The sequence below is a fragment of the Perca flavescens genome, chromosome 23 (genome assembly GCF_004354835.1).
Source record: "Perca flavescens isolate YP-PL-M2 chromosome 23, PFLA_1.0, whole genome shotgun sequence".
NCBI lineage: Eukaryota > Metazoa > Chordata > Actinopteri > Perciformes > Percidae > Perca > Perca flavescens.
In genome coordinates this window covers 16,459,839-16,473,041 of record NC_041353.1, presented here as the reverse complement: position 1 = coordinate 16,473,041, position 13,203 = coordinate 16,459,839, and the positions used below count along the sequence as shown (strand labels likewise).

The following is a 13,203-nucleotide window of genomic DNA, read 5'->3' as shown; positions in this document are numbered from 1 at the left end:
AGGAAGCTGATGTGGAGTTCAACTGAGGACAAGGAAAAGGCCTTTTCTTTCCACTGTGAATCATTTGAGAGAGAGAGAGAGAGAGAGAGAGAGAGAGAGAGAGAGAAAATGAAAAAAAGAGAGGGGAGATGAAAAAAAGGGACCAGGCCGCTGCATTGATTCAACCCTCTGCAATCTGGCCTCCTTCTCTCTCTCTCTCTCTCTTTTTCTCTCTCATTCCCTCCCTCTCTTCATTCTCTATACCATATTGTCTATTTCAGTTTGTATTTTATCTCACTTTTGTGTTTTATGTCTAGTTGTTCTGGGGGAATCGGCGGGTTTATGTAGAGTTCATGTGAGAAGATGGGGAGGGGGGATAGGAAAGGAGAGACGAAAAGCAAATGAAGCAGGGCTCTGTGGGGAACAGTGCAGGTTCTTCAGGTTTAGTTTTAACGTACCCACAGCAAAAAGAGGCTGCCCTCGTTATGTACTTAGGAGGTGACAAAACAAAAATATAAAACACCTACACAAACTGTACCACTGGCTTTATCAAGGCCAGTGTTAAGGCACAGTTAAGGATTCTGAATCTCTTAAAGCTGTGATAATAAGGAAAGAACACAAGCTAAAAATAACTGATAATCCTTCTGGGTGAGCGATAAATGGCTCAAATATTTAAGTAGTTTTCCTGTGGCAGCCACAATGCAACTGATATCCCAAACTGCGATCATGTTTTGGATGTAAACGTCAAATGGATTTATTTGGTTAATGTTGCCTAAGTTTGAATTTGTTCTCAGACACATTTCACGTTTGATGACACTCGTTCCAAGAATCAAATGCAGGCCAAGGCAAATGCTAGAAATGTTGAAACGGCATGACCTAAATTGTAGATCATCTCATTTTCAAGGTTTTGTGTACAAATTGCAGTAAAAGTGGATTTTTAGGAATGAAATAAGTTCTATAATATTCTAACTGAAACCACCTTCTCAGCCTCTTTAACTGTTTGACTTGTGTGTCTGCAAGATTGAACTTGAATGTAGTAGGACACACTGCTGCTGCTGCACGACAGAAATAAGAACAAAGGAGATCCACTCTAGTTTCTCAATGAACTGAACTGTTCATGGAATAATGCAGTGCCCTTTTTTTCCCTTTACTTGGTGTGTGCGTGTGTGTGTGTGTGTGTGTGTGTGTATATAGACGTTTGTATCAATATAGCAGAAGGGCTGATTTGCTCTGAGAACATATCCACTTAAGCCTCCACCTTGCCCAGATGTCCTTGATCCTGACGCAGACCTCCAGCAGCCTCAGGTCCGAGGCTGCATCTGACTTTTTGCTTTGACCTTCCTAAAGGGCAGACAATGAATCAGTAGTGTTTGTTATTGTACAGTCTGAATAGACACATTTTAGTGTTGAATGGCTGCTCCTGTATGCACAACCTGCATCTCAGTTGTTTCAACTTTGATGTTTATTTTCACATGCATCTCCTTTATTGTGCTTGTTTAAGCATAGAGTAAATGGAATGCATAGGAAAGCATAGAATAGTATGAGCTTTTACCTCGATTCACCTCATCATTGTTCTTAATGAAAATAAAGTCTCTTTGATATTTTTTTACGTATAAAAAAACACAAGTATTATTAATGATTAATGAATGCTAATTATTTTTTATGTAATTACAAACCAAACTTAAGGTTGAAAAGAATGAATAAATCTGAGCTGGAGCTCTGCCCAACAGCACTGACATGTAACAGCAGAAATGTTCCAGAATGTCCTGTGCTCAGCTTCTACTGGCACACTGTGTGAGAACAACGCGCAACAAAACGGAGCGCCACACATCCTAATCAATCACTGATCGCGATCATTTTTCACAGTGCAGGTCGAAACAAGGGAGCGTGACGCTCCACACTTTTAATTTGTCATTTGAGTCTTTTTCTGTGTTTTGTGTTTTCTGTGCAGGGCAAGTGAGGACACAAGTAGACGTGGATCCACAAGACCTCAAATACTGCAATGCAGGTGAGCACAAGGCTAACACACACAAATGTCCCCTCAGCCTGTGTACAAAATCATAGTCAAATACAAAAATATTGGGTTGCTTACAATATCAACTTAAGTGGTTATGATCACAAACCTACTAAGTAGGATTCAATGAATTTTAGGATTCATACTTGATAGACAAAAGGGTCAAAGCTAATGTATTATGCGGCCTTATGCCTCAAAATTGTTGCAGCGTTGCACCTATTATTATTTTTTCTTTGTTTAATACTAATCATATTTTATGTATAGTGCAATACTTTAACCCATAAACATTTGGCAAAGGGACTAACCTGGTTATATCATGTTTGAAGAATAAAATTGAAATTGAAACTCGATCTAGGAAATAAGCATATCTGTCGAGTTTCAAAGCAGAATGCACTCAAAAAATCGAATGCACAGTGGGCATTCTTCCCCAGCTCTTGTGAAACTGTGAGTGACAATACATAAAATAAGATGCGCTCAAAAAGACAATCTTCTCCTAATGTTTCAGTCCAATCAAGTATATTTTAAACGGACCATAATGAGCAGAATGAGATTTGAGTGATGAGCCGCAGTTTGTCCAGCAACACCATCAGCACTTAGATTTTCCCAGTGAAGGAGAACGATGCCTGGCTTTAGTTTTGGAATGTTTTTGGAGAGTTAGGGGGATATGACAATAGTGGATTTTATGTAATGAGAAAAAAAATTGTTGTGTGATCATTTTTGGATTTTGAATTCTTCCATGAAGTTGGTTCTAACAAGGTGACATCTTTGACTCCTCGTAAATCTGTTGTCATAGAATGTAGCCTATGCTATTTGAAAATGTGGTTTTGAGTGAATAGTCCAGTGAATAACTAAAATGTTATTCAATAGGGACATATTTAGTCATCCCTAAGCTTTAAAATGCTGGAAGAAAAGTTAATGGAAAGATTTATGACTTGTGACAACTGTCAAATTATGTGCATGGAATGAAGAGTATTTGTTTTTCATATTTATTTTTTCATGACATACAAATGAACAGAAAAGGCAAACTGACACTATAAGGACATAGCGAACAAATTATAGACAGGACAAACAAATGAAATATGGGGGGTGGGGGGATGGTTACAGTGAATACATTATTTCATGCCAGTGTTTCTGTCTGACACCAAACGTGACCACGGAACATGCATGGAGGTACATGTACATTGCTATTAATACACTTTACTTTTTTATAAAATATTCTTAACCGGAAAAAGGATATGATGGGACCAGGACTAGAGTATTAGGTCCAGCGAGGACATTTTTATATTACGAAGGGAAGAATGTGGGTTGTGAGTCCAGGAACTACCTTATTGTGGCCCATAAGCCATTCCCAACCCCATCAGGATACATCAATAACAAGGTTGCTTTTTCTATACTTATAAGGTTCCGGAACTACTCCAGCCAATTATACAAGTCAAAACACTTTGCCTTCCTGACTTTCCAGTTCATAAGGATTAAGCGTTTTGATGCAAGGCATGCTATTGTGATATATTTTTTTTTGCTGATTTACAGTTGCTTAATACCAAAAAAAAACATGTGGCTGGATATAGGGCTACATTCATGCTTAAGAATTTGGAAAGTGTATCTCTGACTCCATCCCAAAGGGCAGTAACGGCTGGGCTTAACAAACCATAACGAGTGCACAAGGGTAACCAGTCGGATAAGGTTGGATGAAGAGCATTCTTGACAAAAAGACTTGTAACTGGTATACGTGTCCATGGCCTGGGTGAAATCAGAATTCACTTAAGCTGCTTGAAACTTGACGTTCCTCTCAATCTGTGTGTCTTTCCTAAGTGAGAAAACCCTCCTCCACACATATGAGAGTGTCACATTCATACTGTATTCTGTATGTAAAGCTTCGTTGAAGCCACAGTATGTAATGCTTATACTAAATTAAATATTCAATAATCTTAGGATGCTGTCTTTTTAAGGCCCCACCATTACATGAAATGAAGAGCTTTTGCGTGTCTCTTACATCAGTTTCTACTATTTCCTCTTCTGAATTGCAGAATGAATTAGCAGCAAAATATTCCTATTACCTATTCTGAATAACAGTCCCCTTCAGTTAAATAAAGGAGATGTAAATTATTGATTGAAGCAGGTGTTTTTTTATTGTAGCTGATACAGGTGGCACTACATCTAATGACTTGTAGTGTTGGGTAGATACAAGTTTAGCAATGTACCCACCTGCAATATACAATATAAGCAATATGTTTTGCATGTAAACCCTCAAGTGTTAAAGTAACTAGCAGCTTTGGCAGATTGATAAAGGTAGAGGAGTGAAAAGTACAGAAAATGTACTGTAAAATAAAATAGCTTCAGTAGTAGTACAGAGGAACTCAATGTATTTTCAGTGTTTGTGTGTCTCTACCTAATAGTTACTAGCAAATAAAGCAGAAAAGACAAAGGTATTGGGATATAGAAGTAGAAAATGAAGAAATCTACTTTTACTTAAACCTGCTGCACTCATTGTATTGTTCTATATAGCAAACTGCTCAGGCCCACAAAACAAACTTTCACAGTCCATACAAACTATCTGTAAATGCTGTTAGTAAAAGTCTGGTCTGTCATCTCTCTGTCTCTCTCTGGTGTTTCTCTTCCCTCTCCACTTCCTCTGCCCTTCTCCATGCAGAGTTTTAGCTCATGTGTGACCTCTGCAGGTATCCCTCTACATACAGCATGGCCAACTGACCCACTGCAGGATGTGGGATCAGCTTACTTTTCTGGAAAAGCCTACCACTTAAAATTAAAAATAAATAAATGTACGTACTACTAACATATCTCAGCTTAATATTTACATGTCAAAATAAGTTGCCAGAATTTTAGATGAAAAGTTTTTACTCAAAAAAAAAAGCAGAATTGGAAAATATTCTGTTCTGTCAGCATGAAAGCTGCTCTTTATGTTGTGTGTCTGTACCATGATATGTTTATTAACTAATATTTAAAGGACCAGTGTGTAGGATTTAGGGGGATTTATTGGCAGAAATGAATGTTTTAGAATCATGTTTTCATTAACCTAGAATGAGCCCTTCATATCTATATCTTGAGTGAGTCCGGCCATGTTGCACTGCCATGTTTCTACAGTAGCCCAGAACGGACTACCAAACGCTGGTTCAAGAGAGGTCCTTTTGCATTTTTAGATTACCTGAAGGACACCGTAGGTTCTACTATGCGTTTGGAAAGGGATGGGTGACGGGTTACGATAGGGGTATTCAGTTGGTTGCAATCTGCAACCTCACTGCTAGATGCCATTAAATCCTAAACACTAGTCTGTAAGCAGATTTTTGGTAACGGTTGGGGCTCTATGCAGCAGCCTACAATGTGAGAAGAGCAGTGAAGGAGGCAAAAAGGGAAAAGAATGTTGCAGCCTCAAAAGCAAAGTGTAAGAACTATGACAGATTACAAGCCCACCCCCTCCTCCTTGTCAAGTGCTCATGCATCTATAGCAGGTGAGCTAAACACATTGTATGCTCGCTTTGAGGCCATCAACAGCCAACAAGCTAAAACAGCTGAAGCAGAGGTTAATGAATGGGTGGGTGCACCTCTCACACCCATCTCCCTTTCTGAGCATGACGTCAGGAGGACTTTAACTTTCACTGTCATCCTTAACACTGGAGCACTCCAAGGTTGTGTTTTGAGTCAGCGGCTGTACTCACTGTACCAATACGACTATGTAGCCACTTTCGACTCCAATATATTTTATTCTATATAAATTTGATGTGTTATTCTTATGGCACCGACATCAAGTTTGTTGACAACACAGCTATGGTGGCCTGATCACAGACAACAATGAAAAGCCCCCCTCTCGGTGGAGAGAGTGGACAGCTTCAAGTACCTAGGTGTCCACATTACCAAGGGTCTGACTTGGCTGCTGCATATTGACTCAATGACTCAAAAAGACTGTTTCACCTCAGATGCCTGAGGAAATTCCAGTTATCCCATCAAATATTGAGCCATGTCTACTACGTCATTGATAGCATCCTAATGGGGAAAATCACTGCCTGGTACGCAAACAGCAACGAACAGGACTGCAAGACCCTGCAAAGACTAGTTTATTTGGCTGATCACACAATAGGCAGTGCCATACTCTGCCTAAAGAATATTTACACCAGGCATTAAAATACCCTTGGAGAATCATTAAAGATCAAAACCACCCAGGTAGCAGCCTTTTCTCCCTGTTGAGGTCACAAAGAAGGTACTGGATACACCAGGGCAGCACTGAGAGGCTTAGGAAGAGTTTCTACCTTCAGGCAACTAGTACCCTAAACGAGGACACTGCCTAAGACTAATGTGTGTACCAGTGTGCGTCCAACCTCAGGGTGACAGGCCATGCGATAGGAGTACCCCAACTAGAGGACCTGCAAGCATAGGTGAGCTGGGACAAAAAGGTGAATAGCAACAACTGGGAGCTGAATGTTCTTGTGTTCGATTCCCCAGGAGACTGCCTCTGTGATGGAGGTAGGGAGGATCTCCACTAGTTCAGCAGAACGTCCTAGGACTTGAACTGGTGGGACTGAGAAATATAGCTTTACATTATTGGAGCTTTGGTGGTAGAAAAGTTTTCTGGGTAGGATAGTTGAGGTGAGGTTGGGAGCTGTGGTGAAACGACGCTGTAACTCCATGAAGGCTCCTCAGCAGACTTGGACCACACAAAAGCAGTTTTCTACCGCCTGCAGTGACAATGAACCCCAAATAACAGCTGGTTCTCCAGCAGTCTTTGATGGACATTCTGCACATGTTGCTCATGCTCTTGCGTGGTCTTGGAAAAGACCAGGATGTCATCCAAATATACAAATGCAAACTTGTTCAGTATGTCCCGAAGCAGGTCATTTACTAGGGCTTGGAAAACTGCGGGAGCATTGGTCAGACAAAAAAACTAGAAAACCCCCCAGAATGACAGGAGGTTGAGGTGCGTTTATCAGGTGAAAGGTGAGGGTTTCATGATGAGAACCTGACATGGCCAGGCGGACCGGGACAGTCCTATGAGTCACCGAGCAGAAGAGGTGTCTATCGAGGGCGCTAGCTTTAAAGGGCTGTTCTAGGAGCTGTCAATGTCCAGCTGAGTGGCAAGCATGCTGTCCATAAAGCTGGCTTCAGCAGACAAACGCTGAAATGTGACGGGTCTGGTCAGGCAGTATTAGCTGGGCATGAAGCATAGGAAGCATTTTCAGGTTTTGGTTGGCTCACTAATTACTGGTTAGGCTTGCCTTTTACAGGGCAGGAGAAGACAAAACAGCCAGTCCAGTCGCTGTCTACCTCTGAGGAGAGCTGGGTCCAACCCAGTTGCATTGGCTCAGGGTTGCCATTGGGGGCAGTTGTTGCTCGGAGGATTGGGTGGCGAATGCAGATAGTGAGGGCATCCTAATCTGGGGGAAGCTCCCGGGCGCCGAGTTCAGACAGTGTGTTATATTATGCATCGTACAGAGAAGAAGTCTACCACTAACTCTATGCAGGAACAGTTGTGAACTAAATGGAGTAGTCAGCCATCCGTCTTAGATTACGATTAATAATAAAGGGACAAAATATTTGTATTGCACCTTCACATTTAATAAATGGAGCACTGCTTTTACTTCCATGTTGTGCTACATTCCTGCTAATGTACACACTTTTGCATCAAACTAAGTAGGGCTGGACCCTAATATTCGACCAATTGAATATTTGTTTGTTGGGTTGGTATTCGGTTTTCAATTTTGGGATTCAGATATTTGTTTTTTCAATACTGTAGAATAATAGAATCCTTAAAAAGTAATGCCTTTAATTAAACCAAAAGATTGTTCTACCTGAGTGGAGTTTTAACTGAGTTTGTAACAGTTTGTAGAGATCTGTATGGGTATACTGTAGCGGCCTGGTGTGGTTTTCAGGCGTTTTAATGAAGGTAAACAAAGCAAATGGCTGTGTGTAATGCCACTGCTGGCGTGGCGCTGGCTGAGTCCTTCCTGAGTCATGCCATTAGTTTAGGAAGTGCTTGATTTCATATGCAGCAGAGTTTTCCATGAGCGGAGCATGCATTTCATTTAATTGTGGGAAGCCAAAATTCTGATTGCGATTATTATTCAATTAATTTTGCAGCCCTACGCTCATGACAGGCACAGATATCCTGCATGCCCCCCACAATGAATCGGAGAATTGGAGTCGACTGGGTTTTTATGGGCGTGATCATACTGTAAAGCCTGGCTCTGAGACTTGTATAATAAAAAGTACCACACAGGCACAAGTCAAAACCACCAACATATTGTTTTGGTTGTGTGTTGGATAATATGGGAACAGGCTAGAGAGCAGAAGTCCAAAAGCCAGGCAGGGGGTTATAACAGACAAAACCCAGGTGGAGAAAGTGGCTGAAACGCTAAGGCAGAAGCTCAGTAAACAATCTGCCTGGGAATGAATGGAAGGGGGCCGGTATACATTATATGTTACTGGGCTGATGGGGATGTCGGAACAGGTGTGCAGGTGGGCAGGGGAGGTTAGATGATGGGGTATGGCGGAAACGGGCTACTGCAGGGTAGGTGGGACTATCTCGGATCTCAAAACGACAGGAGAATTTGTATAAGGCAGGAGAAAAAAAACTGACAAGGAATATGTGAGACTAGGAATTGGATGACATTGTGACACATGGAGGTTGGTGCTTTAGGCAGTTCAATACTGCATGTCGACAATATTAAATACATTTTCCAAAATATAATCAGGTGAACCTAGACAAGATTCATTATTATTATAAGTCATTAAGCCAATTACAAAGGAAACTATTTAGAGTCAAATGAGTCAGTAATGTTATGTATAATGTTATTTTTTGAGGTTGATTATCAGAAAAATAAAATGTAATATTTTGTCCATCAAATTAATACTATGCATTTAGTTTCTACACATTTACAGTGTATTGGATTCAGATAAAGTGAGTTAGGGCAGTTGGTTTACCTCTCAATACACCCTGCTTTTGAAATAAAACCCTTCATTTGATAGACCACCAGTTTAGTGGAGGTCCAGTAGACAGCATGCCTCAGATCAGGTGTTGTCCAGATGTGCTGGTGAGAGCCGGGCTCCAGCTAATATCTTATTTGGAGAGAGGAGATGGAACAAGAAAGCCCTCCTTGACCTCCAAGGGCCTATTGTGCTGTATACTGTTAAAAAATGCTTATTATTTTAGTATTGGATGAAGATTTGGGTTTTACTGAAACAGCATCCTTGTGTCACATTTACAGTCAAATGAGCACAGAACTGAGTCTCTGCCCCACACATACTTGTACATACATGTCAAATTTAATTTAAAGGTGGTTTGTTTGGCATAATAAATAAATATTTTCATCCCAGAGCCTCCCACAGTGCCTTGACTGCATTCATTTTTAGCATCAGTGACTACGTTTACATGCTGAAGAATTTTGTTTTTGTAACCCAGTTTACCCAGTTGTGGGTTGACGCATACAAATCTCATATCTCAGTTTGAATAGCTCATACTCTGATTATTGAAAACCTCAGTTGGGTTGTCTGGCTCACTTCCATTTCTGTGGCATGTAAACACCTTTCTCACGTTTTAGTTTTTTTGACATTGACACAAAATCTATCTATTGGGGTCACTTGTTCCCCCTCACCTCCCACGCCCGTCTCCTCTCTTTTCCACTTGGTCCCTTTCTTCATTTCCTTTTCTATACCCCATGGACAGAATTAAAAAGTAGGATAAGATGTTAGCCATAGGAACGCCCTATGACAATTGGTGGCAGTGGTGGCATCATCCAGTTGAGGAAACAGGAGTTTTAATTTTTTTTATTTTTCTCTCTCCAACCCAAGAAGAGGAATGCCTCGAGAAAAAGGTGGAAGGAACCAAGGGGGAGGTTTTTGATGTGCACATGTATTTTTGGTTATAGTTATTTTTGGTTTGAGTTATATTGAGTTTACCAATTTTATTGGTTTATATATTAAGTTCTTGGTCTTATATTGTTTTGTGCATTTTTTGGGTAAATAAAAACCCACTTTTTTCCAACAAACTCCTGTTATCCTGATTGTCTAACTGCTTGGTCCCTGACAATTGGGACAACAGGTATCCCTGCGAAAGTCAAGTTGGATAAAGCAGTGATTATTAAGCAAGGCTGGTGTCATGCTTTATAACAGGAACAGTCAGATCCGCTGGCGCCCAATTGCAAAGTATTACATACAAGGTAATTATGAAATAAAGTTCATAGCAGTGGAACATTGTTTGCGATAAGGCCTAAATTACTACAGAGGCTTAACTTTATCTTAAGTGTGTGTCTGTGTTCACGAAGGAGAAGTAATGAGAGTGGATGGTTGCTCTCCACCAGACAACCAAATTGAACTGTGCAATGGCTAAAAGAATCTGTCTGTCTGTCTGTCTGTCTGTCTCTCTCTCTCTTCTCTCTGTGACTGGGGGCTGCCCTGCCTACACAGAGGGCTCGGCCACTGCTGCATTGTGGCCCGGGGCCTCATTTGAATAGGCCTTTAGTATTTTTTGTGAACAAGTCAGCGCCATTTGCATTTGTTCCAGTCACAAAGGTTTAACAGGTCAATAGGGACTCCCTGGCAGAAAACTAACACGCCAGGGTACCTTTTTTTTCTCCTCCATCGCTGTGGTTGTCAGGCGCCTGGCCAGCTTGTCCTGGTAGTATGTAACTCAAGCATGTGGTTTCTATACATGTGTGCATGTATATGTAAATACTCTTCAGACTGTGCTGACAAAGAAAGTTGACATACATATAAATTGTGAAAGTTGACATACATATAAAGCAGTAGTTTGTTTGACAAAGAGGGTTTAGTGTGTGTGTGTGTGTGTGTGTGTGTGTGTGTGTGTGTGTGTGTGTGTGTGTGTGTGTGTGTGTGAGAAAGAAAGAGAGACTTTTACACATACATTACATACCTGCACATTTGGCCTGCAGAGTTTAATTTCCCGATCCTGGAGTATTTACACTCTTAATAAAATGTGTAACATGGGGAAGAACAATACGTGACGATATGTGGGAGCTAAATGCACCTCACCGGTTTCAAACAAGTGTGATGGCATGATAAATGACCATTGTGCAATTTATAAATGTGTACTTGAAGAGCTTTTAGTTTAATTCTCTTCTCTAGGAGATGGACACATTGGGGAGTAAAAAGTCTTCTGTTTTGTATTTAGATGCAAACTAAAAACTGACAGAAAATCTTTCAATTATGTTTCTAATATATGTTATGAAGCACATTCAAACAATTTCATATATCTAATTAATAGCTTGCTAATTTGTGTGAAAGTGCTTTTAGGTAAACCATTATACCCACTTTTCGTCCTGTTGTTTTTGTGCCAGCAAGCCTATATATATATATATATATATATATATATATATATATATATATATATATATATATATATATATATATATATATATATATATATAAGCAAAACATCTCGTTAAAAATGTATTGTGATTTTTGGATGGATAGCAGAATTGACTTTTTATGGTTCTAACACTAACCTGAGGGTTTCTTCGGAGTGTTGCTTCATGTGGCTGGGTTTGGGCTTTCACAATCTAAAACTAACAGCACAGTGATCAAGTAATTTTGTATTGACTAAATACTTAAGTAAGGCTTTTTAAATGTTTATGTTAACTTACTGCAAGCAGCGGGCTATGTACTTGAAATAATAGAATAATACTGGTCCACAGCATTTCTATCCATATTATGTGGATTTTAAGTGCAGTCAGGGCAGCAGGGTACCCTAATGCTCAGGGAGATTGTCCTCCGTTTAAAATGTCAAAGGCTGTATTCTCATAGCAACCAGGTGTGCTGCTGAAGGGTCCTCAGGCAGGGAAGCAAACCCCCCACCTGCTCAATTACTCTGGTTAAGAGCTTCCACCTCATCTCAAGTGAATATACTATAGAATAGTACAGTACAAAACTGTAGTGTCAGACGTCTATTTTTATGAATGTGAGGAGTACAATAATATCAAACAATCACCTTCAGCCTTTTATCACTTTTTCTATTTACAGTGCGGCTTTTTTCAAAAGGCAATCTTTAGCAAACAGCGTGACACAAAATTATATATAATTTATCACTGTGACTTTGCACTGCAGAGTTATGTGTATATAATATATACATGTAGTACAGAAGGAAACTTAATGCCCTATTCAAGGTCAAATCTTTGTTGCTTTTAAATGAAGGCGTAGCAGTATGGATTTAATTTTGCAACACCTCATTTGTGCTGTATATGTCTGGATTTGTTTCCATCAACAGCAGAATTCCCATTTGTGTAATCATTCTCAATGAAATAAACTTGCATTATTGAAAATATTAAATTGACCAAAAATATTAGTTTTCAATGACAATTTGTAGTTTTGGCTTGTACACAGATAGGGAGTGCTTATAGTATGAATGCCCTGCACACCTAATATGTGTATACAGAAAGGGATTTTTTTTGCAGATTTGAGGGCAGACGAATCATTTCTATAGAAAAAAAACATTTTCAAACCCATGGGTTTCTTGCTTGTGACGGTCTGTACTACCATTTTAAAGCTTGTTCCAGGCATTAGCTAGTTTAATCACTGTGTACACCAATATGTACACTATAAGGGACTTGCCTTAGAGACTTGGCACACATAGCATAAATATAGCAGAATATGCAGACACACACAGACACGCTGTATATAGTAGGATACAAAACTATGTACACATCATGCACAACTGTACACATGATTAAAACTTGGACTGGTTGTATTTATATTGAAGAGCATTTTTACAGGGATATTTGACAGACAGCAGAGGAGGGAAAAATCTAATATTTTGTGACAGACCTGAGTGGGAGACATGCTTACAATTGCTCCTGTCATGCTGATTTGAGCTTGCCTGGCTACAGCGCCGTGCTCTGCTGTATTTTGTAGCGATTGTTTGTGTTGAGCTGTGTGACCGTCTATTTGGACTTCTATTCCATTATCTTATCAAAACTTGCTGCATTTGCGTCCCAAGCAAAAAAAAAAGCAAAGTGCGAGCCCAGCGTCAGGTGTTACAAGCTGCTAGTTAGGCCTGTAGCCAGGCCCAGAGAGCCAGACCTGGCAGTTCCTAGGCTGCGACGTGTGAAACGCTGCACACAAAGGACCTCGCTCCATCTGTATGCACCCTACATAGGCAGGCTTTTGTTGCAGCCGACAGGCACATGACTGCTAGCATCTTAACCCCTGAGAGCCAGCGTCTCTTTCTCCCTCTCACTAGACTGCACACT

At 40.2% G+C, this 13,203-nt stretch overlaps 1 protein-coding gene across 1 annotated transcript in view; it reads left to right on the top strand.

Annotated features, from left to right (window-relative positions):
- atxn10 (ataxin 10) overlaps positions 1–13,203 on the top strand; it is a 66,795-nt gene that overhangs the window by 35,410 nt on the left and 18,182 nt on the right. The window contains exon 15 of the transcript XR_003691615.1: positions 1,931–1,987. The gene's annotated coding sequence lies outside the window, so the exon portion shown is untranslated. The remainder of the gene's footprint in view (positions 1–1,930; positions 1,988–13,203) is intronic.